Below are 15,665 nucleotides of genomic sequence, written 5' to 3'. Positions count from 1 at the left end.
CCTCGAAGACCGCCCGGGGGTCCATCATCGTGGCTGGAGGAGTTTGTTGTTCCTGTGGGGCCATTTCCGCACTGGCCTCAGGAGCCACGTCCTTCTGCATTGTGGACGTAAATTTGTCTATAGTGCCTCTGCTTTTTTGTGGCCAAAGTTCTTGGGCATCGTACAGATCAACTGGGTTCTCTGTAGAAGTTGCTGCAACGGAGCCTCCACCAGCTATAGTTTGGGTAGGATGTTGAGGTCGTCGTGGTACTCAGCAAGGAAGCCACTGCCTGTCTCGTGGCCAAGTTTAAGTGTATTCTGCGTTGTCGTTGCACTAGTCCGAGCATCCAGACCAGCCTATGGCGATGTGGTATAGGAGATGGTTAATGGCTATGGATATCATCCTCTCAGCTCGTTGTTGCAGCTGCTAGAGAGATGATCTGCAGTCTCGGACGACCGCAGCCTGCCGGTGCTCTGATTTTTGGTCCTGGCCCAAGTTCCCACGGGAGAGGGGCTTGCCCTCCCTGGTTTATTGCCTCCAACGTCTCATCCGCACCAGGCCGCCGTTGTACTGCGCCCCCCTTCTCTGTTGACAGGGGGGAGCAGTGTGGTGAGGTACCAGCTCCCCGGCTCCCCCTCAATGTGCAATGTAAGCATCGAGGAGGAAGCTGCTGCCTTGATCTCTTCTTGCACTGCCTAGTTGGGGGGGCACCTACGTTAGCCAGCCGCGGTCAGCGTGCGGAGCAGGGGGGACAGGAGAGGGAGGGTGGGATTAGCCGGTATAGCTGGTGCGAAGTACTTCAGTGTGTTCAGGGGGCTCGGCCGGGGCGACCGGGATATGTTGCGTTCCTGGCCTGGGGGCGCGGGAGGAGAGGGCCGCGGCCCGGATCAGCCAAGCTCTATTATGTATTTCCCCGGGGCTCTGAAGCCAGAGTCTGTGCCCTCCCCACGGCGCGAGGGAACCGCGCAGTCCGCCGCCACCCGGGAGGGGATGGCGCGTATGTCGGCCGGGAGGGAGGGCCCGCCTTACCTTCCCCACTCGAGGACGGAGACTGCTCCTCTCCCGTCGCCGCAAGTCTGTCCACGGGAGGGTCCGCAGGCGCCCAACGTTGCACGGGGCGCCCACGGCCCCACTCCCCTCGATGTCGGATCAGCTGTTTCTCCTCCCGCGCTGCAAGTGGCAGCCCAGCGCCGGGCCCCTCCCCACATACCACCATCGCTGCGCCGCAGTCAGTCTCGGGGTCCAGTTGGGCTCGTAGCACAGGCAGCCCCACACCAAAGTATCCAAATTTCTTGTGGGCCTTATTTCGGCATACGACACTGGAAACTGCCAGAGCTCACACAGGAGCCGCCATTTTCTCCTGTGCGCAACAGCGCCCCCGCCAAGCCTCAATTCTAAATGCCAAATATGGCTATTTCTCCTCTTTACCTGCTCTTAGGTTCTATAAACAGAAAACGGTTCCCACTGGTCAGAACTGTTTTTGTTAAAAATTGAAGGATGTTTTTGGAAGAGAGTGTTATTGTTACGAAGGAGCCAGCCCATGTGTATAGTACGACACGAATTAGGTCTGCTATCCTTGTATATTTCTTACATGTGGAAATTGCTGTCACTCTAATGTTTGCTACCATCTGATGAGGCGTCTTTGATGCACACTTTATCTACATATGTGCAATCCAATAACCACAGATTGATGACAATCTGGAAACATAAGATGATAACCCTAATGAATCAGACAGATATCTCACCAGAACTGTTGTACCAAAATCCAAACAAAGCAAACAAAACTCTGGAGATATTATTGGATTTCTACTAGAAATCAGTGCCTGAAATATGAAAACTTTCGACAAGCACCATTCTGTCATAAAAGTCTTAATTCTCCAGAATCATATCTGAACAAATTCCCATCTTCTAATTACTGAAATCTGTTTATCAGATTTAGACTCAATCTGTGGAAAACCAAAGATCTGTTAGTGGATCATAGAATGATATAAAATAAAGAGAATATTTGCAGATTTTGTATGGATAATAAACAGAAAGAATCCCTAAAACATATGTTAACTGCATGTCCTGCATTATTAGCCAAAAGGAAATTGTTTTTCTTACGACTGTTGAAAGATTATATCATTGTTAAGCAAGAATGTCTTTGGCATAGACTATTTAATTCTTAACGAACTTCAATGAGAATTGCGATAATACATCTTTTAATTTCTTTGAAGTTGGAATAATTGTAGAAACGGTTCTTCATAAATTCATTTTACATGTATGTAACTGTACATGTAATTAATGCTCGGTAAGTGTTCGCAGGCTTATGCGCCTGAATCTTAGCCCAACTGTTGGTTAAGTTGGTGAGCCCGTGTCCGCATAGCAGGCCCCTCGCTCTCCTTCCCTCCCCGCACCCGCTTCCTGATCCAACTCCCTCCCGCCTCCTGACCCGCCTACCGCCCCTTCTATGGGTCATTGCATATTCCCCTCTGTGCCTACTGACTTGCGTGCCCCCATCGGCTCCATTTCCATCCAGGAGCTTGGTAAGTTTTTGCAGGCTTAAGCGCCTGAATCTTAGCCCAATCGTTGGTTAATTTGCTGATCCATTGTCCGCATAGCAGGCCCCTCGCTCTCCTTCTCTCCCCGCACCCGCTTTCTGATCCAACTCCCTTCCACCTCCCGACCCGCCCACCGCCCCTCCTATTGCTCATTGCATATTCCCCTCTGAGCCTACTGACTCGCGTGCCCCCACTGGCTCCATTTCCACCGAGGTGCTCGGTAAGTGTTCGCAGGCTTAAGCGCCTGAATCTTAGCCCAATTGCTGGTTAATTTGCTGATGCTGTGTCTGCATAGCAGGCCCCTCGCTCTTCTTCCCTCCCGGCACCCGCTTCCTGATCCAACTCCCTCCCGTCTCCTGAACAGCCTACCGCCCCTCCTTTTGGTCATTGCATATTCCCCTCTGAGCCTACTGACTTGCGAGCCCCCACCGGCTCCATTTCCATCCAGGAGCTCGGTAAGTGTTTGCAGGCTTAAGCACCTGAATCTTAGCCCAATTGCTGGTTAATTTGCTTATCCCGTGTCCGCATAGCTGGCCCCTCACTCTCCTTCCCTCCCCACATCCACTTCCTGATCCAAACTCCCTCCTGCCTCCCGACCCACCCACCGCCCCTCCTATTGGTCATTGCATATTCCCCTCCGAGTCTATTGACCCGCATGCCCCCACCGGCTCCATTTGCATCCAGGAGCTCGGTAAGTGTTTGCAAGCTTAAGCGCGTGAATCTTCGGCCAATTGTTGGTTAATTTGCTGATCCCGTGTCCACATAGCAGGCCCCTCGCTCTACTTCCCTCCCCGCACCCGCTTCCTGATCCAACTCCCTCCCGCCTCCCGACTCGCCCGCCGCCCCTCCTACTGGTCATTGCATATTCCCCTCCGAGCCTACTGACTCGCGTGCCCCCACCGGCTCCATTTCCATGCAGGAGCTCGGTAAGTGTTTGCAGGCTTAAGCGCCTGAATCTTAGCCCAATTGTTAGTTAATTTGCTGATCCCGTGTCTGCATAGCAGGCCCCTCGCTCTCCTTCCATCGCCGCACCCGCTTCCTGATCCAACTCCCTCCCGCCTCCCGACCCGCCCACCGCCCCTACTATCGATCATTGCATATTCCCTCCGAGCCTATTGACTCGCGTGCCCCCACCGGCTCCATTTCCATCCATGAGCTTGGTAAGTGTTTGCAGGCTTAAGCGCCTGAATCTTAGCCCAATTGTTGGTTAATTTGCTGATCCCGTGTCAGCATAGCAGACCCTTCACTCTCCTTCCCTCCCCGCACCCGCTTCCTGATCCAACTCCCTCCCGCCTCTCGACCCGCCCACCACCCCTCGTATTGGTCATTGCATATTCCCCTCTGAGCCTACTAACTCGCGTACCCCCACCGGCTCCATTTCCATCCAGGAGCTTGGTAAGTGTTTACAGGCTTAAGCGCCTAAATCTTAGCTCAATTGTTGGTTAAATTGCTGATCCCATGTCCGCATAGCAGGCCCCTCGCTCTCCTTCCCTCCCCGCACCCGCTTCCTGATCCAACTCCCTCCCGCCTCCCGACCCGCCCACCGCCCCTCTTATTGGTCATTGCATATTCCCCTCTGAGCCTACTGACTTGCGTGCCCCCACCGGCTCCATTTCCATCCAGGAGCTTGGTAAATGTTTGCAGGCTTAAGCGCCTGAATCTTAGCCCAATTGTTGGTTAAATTGCTGATCCCGTGTCCGCATAGCAGGCCCCTCGCTCTTCTTCCCTCCCGGCACCCGCTGCCTGATCCAACTCCCTCCTGCCTCCTGACCTGCCCACCGCCCCTCCTATTGGTTTGTTTGTTTGTTTGTTTGTTTGTTTTATTACTTGTATTGCGCACCAGACCCAGGGGTAACCGGGCGCATTTTATATGACAATTTACAGCTCAGTTACAAGAGCACATAGCAAATAGAGAAACAAGAAATATACAAAGATATACACCAGGCAAAAATGTTGATACACTTATTTACAGTCCTAATCAGACAGGCAGAAACTGCTAGGAAGTAGGTGTGTGCAAAGTACAAAAGGTGGAGGGACGTGCAGGGTAGGTCCAGTCAATGGGTGGTCTATTGTTTGTCTGCGTCTATGATCCACCTTGTGAGGTTATGTCGGAAAGTGAGGTATGGTTGATCTGTCCTCAGGGTGGATGGTAGGGAGTTCCAAAGTTGAGATGCTTTCACCTGAAAGCTACAGCCACCGACTCTGGACAGTTTAAATCTAGGTGCAGAAATGTTGTTGGAGTTAGCAAATCTGGTGAGTCTTGTTGGTTTTGTTCTCATGAATCTCGCAGAAAGGTAACATGGTGCGGCATTGTTTAGGCATTTGTAGACAAGTGAGGCTACTTTAGCTTGATTTTTTTATCCTGAGTAGAATGCCAGTTATTGGCTCTTCTGAGTTCGGTGATGTGGGCTCTCCTGGGAATACCTAGTGCTGCTCTGAGCATGTTGTTCTGCAAGATTTGAATTCTTTTGATAACTTCCTTATCGACCCCAATGTAGAGCGAATTGCAATAGTCCAACTTTGATAACACAGCCGCTCTCGCAAGTGAGATGCAGCTGTTGTTCGATAGGAAGGGTTTGTTTGCTCTTATCAATTTACATGTGTAGGCGGTGGCAGAAGCCATTGAATTGACCTGTTTGTTGAAAGAGAGGGCGGAGTCCAGGTAGAAACCCAGAGTTTTTACCGCGTGGGAGGTTGTGATTTGATTACTATCAATGTTAAAAGAGGAGTAGTTGGGGCCCAGCTTTTTGAGGGTGGAGGGTGTGCCAAGGATAATGATTTCAGTTTTGTCATCATTCAGGCATAGTCCGTGAGTGGCCATCCATGCCTGGATGATGAGATACACCCTGTTCACCAAGGCCAAATCCTTATCGTAATCACCAGTAAGTGGTAGGAGAATATGAGTATCATCTGCATAATTAGTGTAGGTGATACCAAGAAGGTCCAGATCATCGAAAAGAGGCTTCGTAAAGATGTTGTAGAGTGTAGGGGAAATGCAGGATCCCTGGGGCATGCTGCATGTGATGGGGATGGAGTCTACTGCCGCAGTCGTGGAGAAGACTCTCATGGTCCTAATGTTGTGGAAAGATTGGATCCAATCTGTGGCTTCTTCAGAGAAGTGCGCGGCCATATCCAGATGCCTACAAAGGACCTTGTGGTCAACAAGGTTGAATGCAGCTGATAAGTCCAGAAGGAGGAGTAAGGCTGGTTTGCCTTGATCCCTTAGCTCGTCAATTTGCGCCTTTAAGTCTAAGAGGGCTGTTCGGTCCCGTGTTGAGGACGGAAGCCAGACTGCCGTACTCCTAGCAAGTTGTTAGTTTCAAGGTGTTTCTGAATTTGTGAATACGCCACTTTATCTATGATTTTTAGGAGGAATGGCATGGTAGTGATTGGGCGGTAATTCGTTGTTATGACTGGGTCTAGCGTCTGTTTTTTAAGCAGTGGGAGTACCCAGGATTCTTTTAGGTTACTAGGTATAGACCCTGTTGCGAATGAGGCGTTAATGAGTTTTGAGATAAAGGGAACCAGGTCTCTAGCTGCGTCCTTTATCAGTTGGGCCGGATATTGATCCCCCTGGCAGTTTGATGGTTTGAGTGACAGTATGAATTTTTCAGTCTCAATAATAGTTACTTTAGAGAACTTGAAGCGTGGATTGTCAATGTTATTTTTGGGAGGGGTGTTAGTTGTTTTGGGCTTAGTATCCAGACTAAGTGAGGATTTTTTCTTGGCAATTTTGGATTGGACAGTTGTCACTTTGTTGGCTAGGGCTTGCTGAATATTGGTGCACCATATTTTATCTTTGACAGAGTTGTCTGGCACTGAGATGGGAGATTCTATTTCCTTTAGGATAATGAAGAGTTCCTTCATGCTAGAGTTGGCTTGGGCTATTTTATTGTTGTAGATTTCCCGTTTAGCGGACAGTATTTCCTTTTTGTAGAGGGTAGATATGTCTCTCAGAGTGCTTTCATTTTCTTCAGAGGGTTGTAGTTTCCATGCGACCTCACATTGTCTTTTTTCAGTGCAAAGAGTTTTTAGGTGGGGGTGTACCAGGAATTGAGGTGGGCTTTGGGTTTGCTTTGTCACAATTTAAGTGGTGCAATTAAATCCAGAGCAGAGGACATCATTTTGTTATTCATATTCCCCTCTGAGCCTTTCTGACTCATGTGCGCCCACCGGCTCCATTTCCATCCGCGTCTGAATCTTAGCCCAATTGTTGGTTAATTTGCTGATCCCGTGTCCGCATAGCAGGCCCCTCGCTCTCCTTCCCTCCCCGCACCCGCTTCCTGATCCAACTCCCTCCCGCCTCCCGACCCGCCCACCGCCCCTCCTATTGGCACCTCGTACCGTCTTACCCAGACCATTACCGACCCTCCCCAGGGCAGCCCTCTGCCCATGCAGCCCCTGCGGCTAAGGACCCGAGGCAAAGGACGGCTCCAACAGTGATGGCTCCAGGTCGTATCTGCAGGCATCCTCAGGAGAAGCAAGAAGCCAACAATAAGTAAGTGTGGCAAGGGTGGGGACTGAAGCAATTACTTCACGCCATACTACCCTACTACTCAACCCGGAAAGCTAAACTTTTGTAAACTTTTCCATCTGCGGTCTAGCTTGCATTTAGAAAGTCTACCTAATATCCTCTCAGTGCAAAATTGAATTGAATTAGAAGTGTACCTAATAGCGTGCATTAGTTGAACTTAGAAGTGCGCCTAATATCCTCTCTGTGTACAGTTGAACTTAGAAGTGTGCCTAATATCCTCTATGTGCAAAGTTGAATTTAGAAGTGTGCCTAATAGCGTGCATTGGTTGAATTTAGAAGTGTGCCTATTAGCCTAATATCCTCCCAGTGCAAAATTGAATTTGGTTGCCTAATATCCTCTCTGTGCAAATTTGAATTGAATTAGACCGACTAGCGTGCATTGGTTGAATTTAGAAGTGTGCCTAATATCCTCTCTGTGTAAAGTTGAATTTAGAGGTGTGCCTACTAGCGTGCATTGGTTGAATTTAGAAGTGTGTCTAATATCCTCTCTGTGTACAGTTGAACTTAGAAGTGTGCCTAATATCCTCTCTGTGCAAAGTTGAATTTAGAAGTGTGCCTAATAGCGTGCATTGGTTGAATTTAGAAGTGTGCCTATTAGCCTAATATCCTCTCAGTGCAAAATTGAATTTGGTTGCCTGTGCAAATTTGAATTGAATTAGACCTACTAGCGTGCATTGGTTGAATTTAGAAGGGTGCTTAATATCCTATCTGTGTAAATTTGAATTTAGAAGTGTGCCTACTAGCGTGCATTGGTTGAATTTAGAAGTGTGCCTAATTATCCTCTCTGTGTAAAGTTGAATTTAGAAGTGTGCCTACTAGCGTGTATTGGCTGAATTTAGAAGTGTGCCTAATAGTGTGCATTGGATGAATTTAGAAGTGTGCATAATATCCTCTCTGTCTACAGTTGAACTTAGAAGTGTGCCTACTATCCTCTCTGTGCAAAGTTAAATTTAGAAGTGTGCCTAATAGCGTGCATTGGTTGAATTTAGAAGTGTGCCTATTAGCCTAATATCCTCTCAGTGCAAAATTGAATTTGGTTGCCTAATATCCTCTCTGTGCAAAGTTTAATTGAATTAGAAGTGCACCTACTAGTGTGCATCGGTTGAATGTAGAAGTGTACCTAATATCCTCTCTGTGTAAAGTTGAATTTAGAAGTGTGCCTACTAGCATGCATTAGTTGAATTTAAAGTGTGCCTACTAGCGTGCATTGGTTGAATTTAGACATGTGCCTAATATCCTCTCTGTGTACAGTTGAATTTAGAAGTGTGCCTAATATCCTCTCTGTGTAAAGTTGAATTTAGAAGTGTGCCTACTGCCATGCATTGGTTGAATTTAGAAGTGTGCCTACTAGCGTGCATTGGTTGAATTTAGACATGTGCCTAATATCCTCTCTGTGTACAGTTGAACTTAGAAGTGTGCCTAATATCCTCTCTGTGCAAAGTTGAATTAGAAGTGTGCCTACTAGCATGCATTGGTTGAATTTAGAAGTGTGCGTAATATCCTCTCTGAGTAAAGTTGAATTTAGAAGTGTGCCTATTAGCGTGCATTGGTTGAATTTAGAAGTGTGCCGAATATCCTCTCTGTGTACAGTTGAACTTAGAAGTGTGCCTAATATCCTCTCTGTGTAAATTTGAATTTAGAAGTGTGCCTTCTAGGTGCATTGGTTGAATTTAGAAGTGTGCCTAATATCCTCTCTGTGTAAAGTTGAATTTAGAAGTGTGCCTACTAGTGTGCATGGGTTGAATTTAGAAGCGTGCCTAATATCCTCTCTGTGTACAGTTGAACTTAGAAGTGTGCCTAATATCCTCACTGTGCAAAGTTGAATTTAGAGGTGTGCCTAATAGCGTAATTGATTGAATTTAGAAGTGTGCCTATTAGCCTAATATCCTCTCTGTGCAAAGTTGAATTGAACTAGAAGTGTACCTACTAGCGTGCATTAGTTGAATTTAGAAGTGTGCCTAATATCCTCTCTGTGCAAAGTTGAATTTAGAAGTGTGCCTACTAGCGTGCATTGGTCGAATTTAGAAGTGTGCCTAATATGCTCTCTGTGTACAGTTGAACTTGAAGTGTGCCTAATATCCTCTCTGTGCAAAGTTGAATTAGAAGTGTGCCTACTAGCGTGCATTGGTTGAATTTAGAAGTGTGCCTAATATCCTCACTGTGCAAAGTTGAATTTAGAAGTGTGTCTAATATCCTCACTATGGAAAGTTGAATTAAGAAGTGTGCCTAATATCCTCTCTGTGCAAAGCTGAATTTAGAAGTGTGCCTACTAGCATGCACTGGTTGAATTTAGAAGTGTGCCTAATATCCTCTCTGTGAAAAGTTGAATTTAGAAGTGTGCCTAATAGCGTGCTGCATTGGTTGAATTTAGAAGTGTGCCTAATCCTCTCTGTGTAAAGCTGATTTTAAAAGTGGGCCTACTAGCGTACACTGGTTAAATTTAGAAGTGTGCCTAATATCCTCTCCGTGTAAAGTTGAATTTAGAAGTGTGCCTAATAGCGTGCATTGGTTGAATCTAGAAGTGTGCCTTATAGCGTGCCTTGCTTGGAATTTAGAAGTGTGCCTAATAGCCTGCCCTGGCCGAATTTAGAAGTCTGCCTAATATCCTCTCTGTGTAAAGCTGAATTTAGAAGTGTGCCTAATATCCACTCTTTGCAAAGTTGAACTTAGAAGTGTGCCTCATATCCTCTCTGTGCAAAAGTTGAATTTAGAAGTGTGCCTAATATCCTTTCTGTGCAAAAGTTGAATTTAGAAGGGTATATAACAACATCACTTTGGCATAGCGGAATCTACACTCTGTCTGTAATAACGTCACTGTGCCAAAGTCTAGAAAGGCTGCCTATAGCTTATCTGTGTCATAATTGCATTTAGAAAGTCTGCCCTATAGCATATCTGTGGCATAACTGCATTTACAAAATCTGCCCTATAGCATATCTGTGCCATAATTGCATTTGAAAGTTGCATTTAGAAGGTTTACCCTATAGCGTATCTGTGTCATAACTGCTTTCAGAAAGCCCTCCTAAAGTTACGTTGAGAAAACACCGCCTAATAGCATACCTGTATCCTTGCTTACTAGAAGATAGTCTACCCAACAGCGTAACTGGGTTGTAGTTGCAACTAGATAGTCTGCCTAATAGCATATTCTATGGCCTCGCTACACTTCAAAACTGCCTAAAGGCATATCTGCAGCCTAGTTTGCAATTGGTACATTAAAACTTAGACTACGTGAATAATATCACCCTGTTAAGTTGAACCCTGAAACCGTGAATAATCTCACCCAGTGGTATAGCCCTGGGTGATAAGCAGAACTTATAAAGTCCAAATATAAAGTGTAATTTGCATCTAAAACAGTACCTAATAGCTGGTACTGCTGTGGTACTGGTAATCATAGAAAGAGTGAACAATTATCATCCCGTGTTGTAGCTAAAGTGGGATGGTGTGAACGAAATATTCCAACCCATCTATATCACAGTTACTACCCATGAGTGCGCCCAATCCACCAAGGTCTGTCGGAAACGATCCCTGTACACCACACACCCAAGCTGTACGAGAGCAGTAAAGTGGCTGAAATTAATGAAATGGACAAAACAAATATAATGAACAAGAAGATCAATGTAGACGTGAGGAATAAAGTGGATAACAACAATTCAACTAACCCAAACTACTAGACCTTATATAACAATAAAACAAACAACAATACAACATCAAGATCCAAGCGAGAAATCGAAAACTATTAACCTCTAAGGTAAACTAAAAAAAGACAAATAGAATAGAATGAGTAAAGTAGATCAAAGCAGTGAAGTGGATAAAAAGAATGAATTGTACGAAAGCAGTAAAGTGGTGGAAATTAACAAAATGGATGAAATGATCGCAATGGATGAAAGTAACAAAATCGACGACAGGAATAAAGTGAAGAAGATAGAAAGATGAATACAGAAGACGGATGAGGGCATGAGGGCACAGACATGGCATGGAATGTATGAGTGCATGGTATAAATGGAAAATACAGAATAGACGATTCAAGTACATGAGACAAGTGTAGTGCATGGGACAGATGGAAAGCACAGAACGGATCGAGTGTGTGCAACAACCGGTAATGCAGGATGAATAAACGTAGTGAGTGGAGCGGACGAAGTCGGTGGCGTGGATGAAGTGCATAGAGCGGATGACTACGTTGAGCCGATGAGTGCATTGAGCGGATGAGTGCACAGAGCAGATGAGTGTGTAGAGCAGATGAATGTATAGAGCGGATGAGTGTGTAGAGCGGATGAGTGCATAGAGCAGATTGGTGCATAGAGCGGATGGGTGCGTAGAGCAGATGGGTGTGTAGAGCGGATGGGTGCGTAAAGCGGATGGGTGCATAGAGTGGATCAGTGTGCAGAATGAATGAGGGCATGGAGCGTATGAGGGCATGGTGCAGATGAGAGCGCAGAGTACATACAAGCGTGGTGCGAATGTAGGTTGTGGTGCAGATGGAGGGTGTGAGTGGATAATAGAGTAGAGTGGATGTAGGGTGTTGAGCAGATTTTGGGTGTTGAGCGGATTTAGGGCATGATGGTATTGAGCAGATGTAGGGTGTTGAGCAGATTTAGGTGTTGAGCCAATGTAGGGTGTTGAGCGGATGTAGGGTATGGTGCGAGTGCAGAGAGGGTGTACAGTGCGGAGCGGGTGTAGAGTGCAGAGCAGGTATAGAGTGCGGAGCGGGTATAGAGTGTGGAGTGAGCAGCGGGTGTCAAGTGCAGAGTGGGTGACAAGTACAGAGCTGGTGATGAGTGTGGAGCGGGTTTCGAGTGCGGAGCAAACATGTGACGTGTGTAGATGGAACGGGTGAAGTGGTTGGAGGAAACGGGTGAAGTGGTTGGAAGAAACGGGTGTAGTAAAGGTAAGAACGGAGGATGGATCTGGAATAACGGGTGATATATATGGACGTAACGGATAAGGTATGAGGGAGGAACAGGTGAAGTATGTGGACAAAATGGGTTGAATTTATTGAATAGAACGAATGAAGTATGTGGATGGAATGGGTGAAATCGATGGATCAAATGAAAATGTGGTTGGAACGGAGGAAGTATGAGGTTTGAACGGGTGAAGCATGTGAGTGGAACGGATGAACTGGGTGGAACATACAAACTGGGTGGAACAGACGAACTGGGCGGAATGGATGAACTGGGAGGATCAGATGAACTTGGTGGAACAGATGAACTGGGTGGAACAGATGAACTAGGTGGAACGGATGACGTGGGTGGAATGGGTGAACAGGGTGGAACGGGTGAAATATGTGGAAGGAAAGAGTGTAGTATGTAGATGGAAAAGATGAAGCATGTGGATGGAACGAGTGAAATATGTGAATGGAACGGGTGAAGCTTGTGGACGGAACAGGTGAAGTATTGTAGACGGAGCGGGTGAAGTATGTGGATTGAACGAGTAAAGTATGTGGATGGAACAGGTAAAGTATGTGGATGGAACAGGTGAAGTATGTGGATTTAACGGGTGAAACATGTGGATGGAATGGGTGAAATATGTGGATGGAACAGTCCGAGTACATGGAACGGATGGTGTATATGGAACTATTGGAATGGGCGCGATCTCAACCACCATATCACACCCCACGCTTACTCTCTTCTTCACACCATCACTCAAATAGAACACAGCGATACTATGACACCATTCGGTATAACTGTTCTCATACCATCACTTGTCCCATACCGCCCATCACCCTAACTAAACACTGCTGGTTACACACCCTCCACCCTCGGCATTCTCCTCAGGCCTAACGAAGCCAGAATCGGTCTGGATAACAACAGAACAGAAGGAACACATACGCTTGATCTCTCAACTATCACACCTACTGCTATGAAGCAGCTATCACTTGAATGCCACACTAGCTGCACACATATACTGTGTGCACCTTTTGACTCTCTCTATTCTCTCTACTGACTTGAACTTCGGTTCCCGAGCGTGTTCAACTGACCAGCACCTTGAGACCATACCAATGGTACATAAGGCGCTATATAAATGCAAAGTAACATAACATAACATGTATCCCTCATTACCACTGTTTATATTTTAAAAATGGAAATTGCTCAGGTACCTTATATTAATGATGTGCAGTGTAATTAGAACTCATGTTTTATTGTCATATTTTATATGTGAAATTATTTTTGTATGAAATTTTGAAAGGTAGATTCTCCAACTATATTAATAAAACATTTTTTTTTTAAATAGGTCCCAGGTAGTGGTTGAAGAGCCACGGAGAGGGGTTATATTCCTGGGGAACACCACAAGTAGAGAGAGAGAGAAGAAAGGAAAGACCCCAGTTGGACCTGAGATGGACGATCAGTGAGAAAGAAGGTTAACCAGGCAAAGGCCTTTTCAGTAATACCAAAGTTGTTGTGTAGGTGGTTGAGCAGGATGATATGGTTGACTGTGTAAAAAGCAGAGGATCAATCAAGGATAATGAGGACAGAAGGGAGATTACAGTCAAGATTGGAAAGCAAGTCTTCACTGGTGTTCAGGAGGAGTTTCCATGCTTCTGGCACATCTGAAACCAGACTGGTGGTCATGGAGGCAACCAGCAGATTCAGTATGTAGATCAAGCTAGGAGATGGCCAGCTTTGTCAAGAATTTTCCCATGAAAGGAGTGATGGAGATCAGGCGATAGTTAGCTGCAGAGAAAGGATCGGCCGAGGGATTCTTTAGAAGGGGGTGCACAAGAGAGTGCTTAAGGGGGGGTGGAAAGTTGCAGTGGCAAAGTAGATGGCCTCAGACAGGCTAGGACAGGTAGAGGAGGACAAAGAGGAAGAGTGGGTGGACATGATGCCCTGAGTTTTAGTAGTGAAATGAGCAGCCAAGGCCATGCATAGGACCTGGGAGTTAACAGTAGAGATAGAGACTGCAGCAGGATTGGTCAGCTCCTTGCGGATTTTGAAAAGTTCATCCGGGTTGATATATGCAGCAGAGATGCAAGCGTGTATGTAGGCTCTCTTCCGAGTCTGTACTGCCTTTGGAGCAGGTGGCAGGTCAGTTTGTCAGGGGATGCACCCCATGTCCTATACTTCCTCTCCACCATCCTACACTTGTGTTTCAGGGCAGCGTGGTCAGAATCGTATCAAGAGTTGCTCTTGGATTTGGGTTTCAAGTGGATCCTTATGAAAGGACCAAGGACATCCAGAGAATTGGAGATAGATATATAAAGGTATGAGATGGCTGTGCCAGGGTGTGAGTGAGCCAAAGGAGCAGGAGGTTGAAAGGAAGTAGCAGCAAAAGCCTCAACTGACACACGCTTCATGGGTCGGATGACCGAGAATGTAGGTGGCAGTGCTGGAGTCAGCTTGATCTGTGAGGAAGAGAGAGGTGGGAAGAAAGGAGAACATTATCACTCCAAGATAGAGGAGTGGTAAGAGAGTTAGAAAAGGGGAGGTATGAGGAGATCAGAACATCCAGGGTGTGCCCTGCAGAGAGAGTCAGGCCAGAGGGAAAATAGAGAGAGAAAAAAAATCTCAGAGGTTGCAAAAGAGTCCTGAAGAAGGGCTTGAAGCATCCAGGTGGATGTTCAAGTGGTAGAGGAGGAGAAGTTGAGAGGTAGAGGCAAGTGTTAAGATGGATTTCTGAACTCTGACCTAGTGGGCAGAGGTTCAGAAGGCCAGCCTAGTTTCTTGCAACAGAGTAACCTTCTGGACAAGCCAGACCAAACAAGGTAGCATTGGCGGCGATCAAGACTAGGTCTAAGGAAGGGTGAGGGTGATTGAAAGCCCACAATGAGCACACACAGTTAACAACACTACAAATTGCTCTCATTAAGGTGTATATCAAAAATACATATACATTTATTAAAGGCCTTTTAAATCAAACACAAAGAAAATATCAGCAGTAAATCCTAAACCAACACAACACTACTATTACACATACATACAGTTACCAATTGTCCTAAAGGAATGGCACACTGTAGGGGTCCACAACCTTTAAGGAAAGGGAGAAAACAGTGCGAAAATACTTTAGGCAGTCCTTCACTTATCAAACCCTAACAAAGAGGCAGTCCAGTCCCTAAGAGGAGTGGAGCCTAGCGCTCAAAAGTACTTTTGGTGCAGACACACGCGATCGTGCAGTTGAGCGAAAACAGTGTCTCTTGCAGGGGCTGTAGCGACTCAGGAAGGTGGGTAAGGCAGTGAAGTATAAGTTCCAACTATTCGAGGAGGGTCTCCCCAAGTGGGCAAAACAGGATCCAGGAGCTGGGAATAGGATGGTAGCACAGGCTACCTCGATAAAGGTGAGTGACACTTGTGTGTGAAAATTGATGGATGCGCCAGGGGCCACCAGTAAGGATTGCAAGTACTCACCGACCCAAGTCGCACTCCGGACCAAACTTCAGCAATCGAGTCCACTTCGGTTGTGGGTTCAAATGCTGCAATTGTGTGGTTCTGCAGCTTTTATCAGCTGAGTTCCAGGAAAGATTCTAAGGCAGGACAGTGACAATTTCTCCTCTCCTGGTGAAGGGATCAGCTTGATTTCACTACAGCTTGTCTCATGGCACAGGAGGCACAGCAGCAGTGCACACTTGTTGTTTGTCACTGTGGCTGCGTGACACAGTGACCGCATGCACTCTGGTTCAGGT

Source organism: Ambystoma mexicanum, chromosome 5q, assembly GCF_040938575.1.
Source record: "Ambystoma mexicanum isolate Mex_15411 chromosome 5q, UKY_AmexF1_1, whole genome shotgun sequence".
Classification (NCBI taxonomy): Eukaryota; Metazoa; Chordata; class Amphibia; order Caudata; family Ambystomatidae; genus Ambystoma; species Ambystoma mexicanum.
This window is presented reverse-complemented; position numbering follows the sequence as displayed.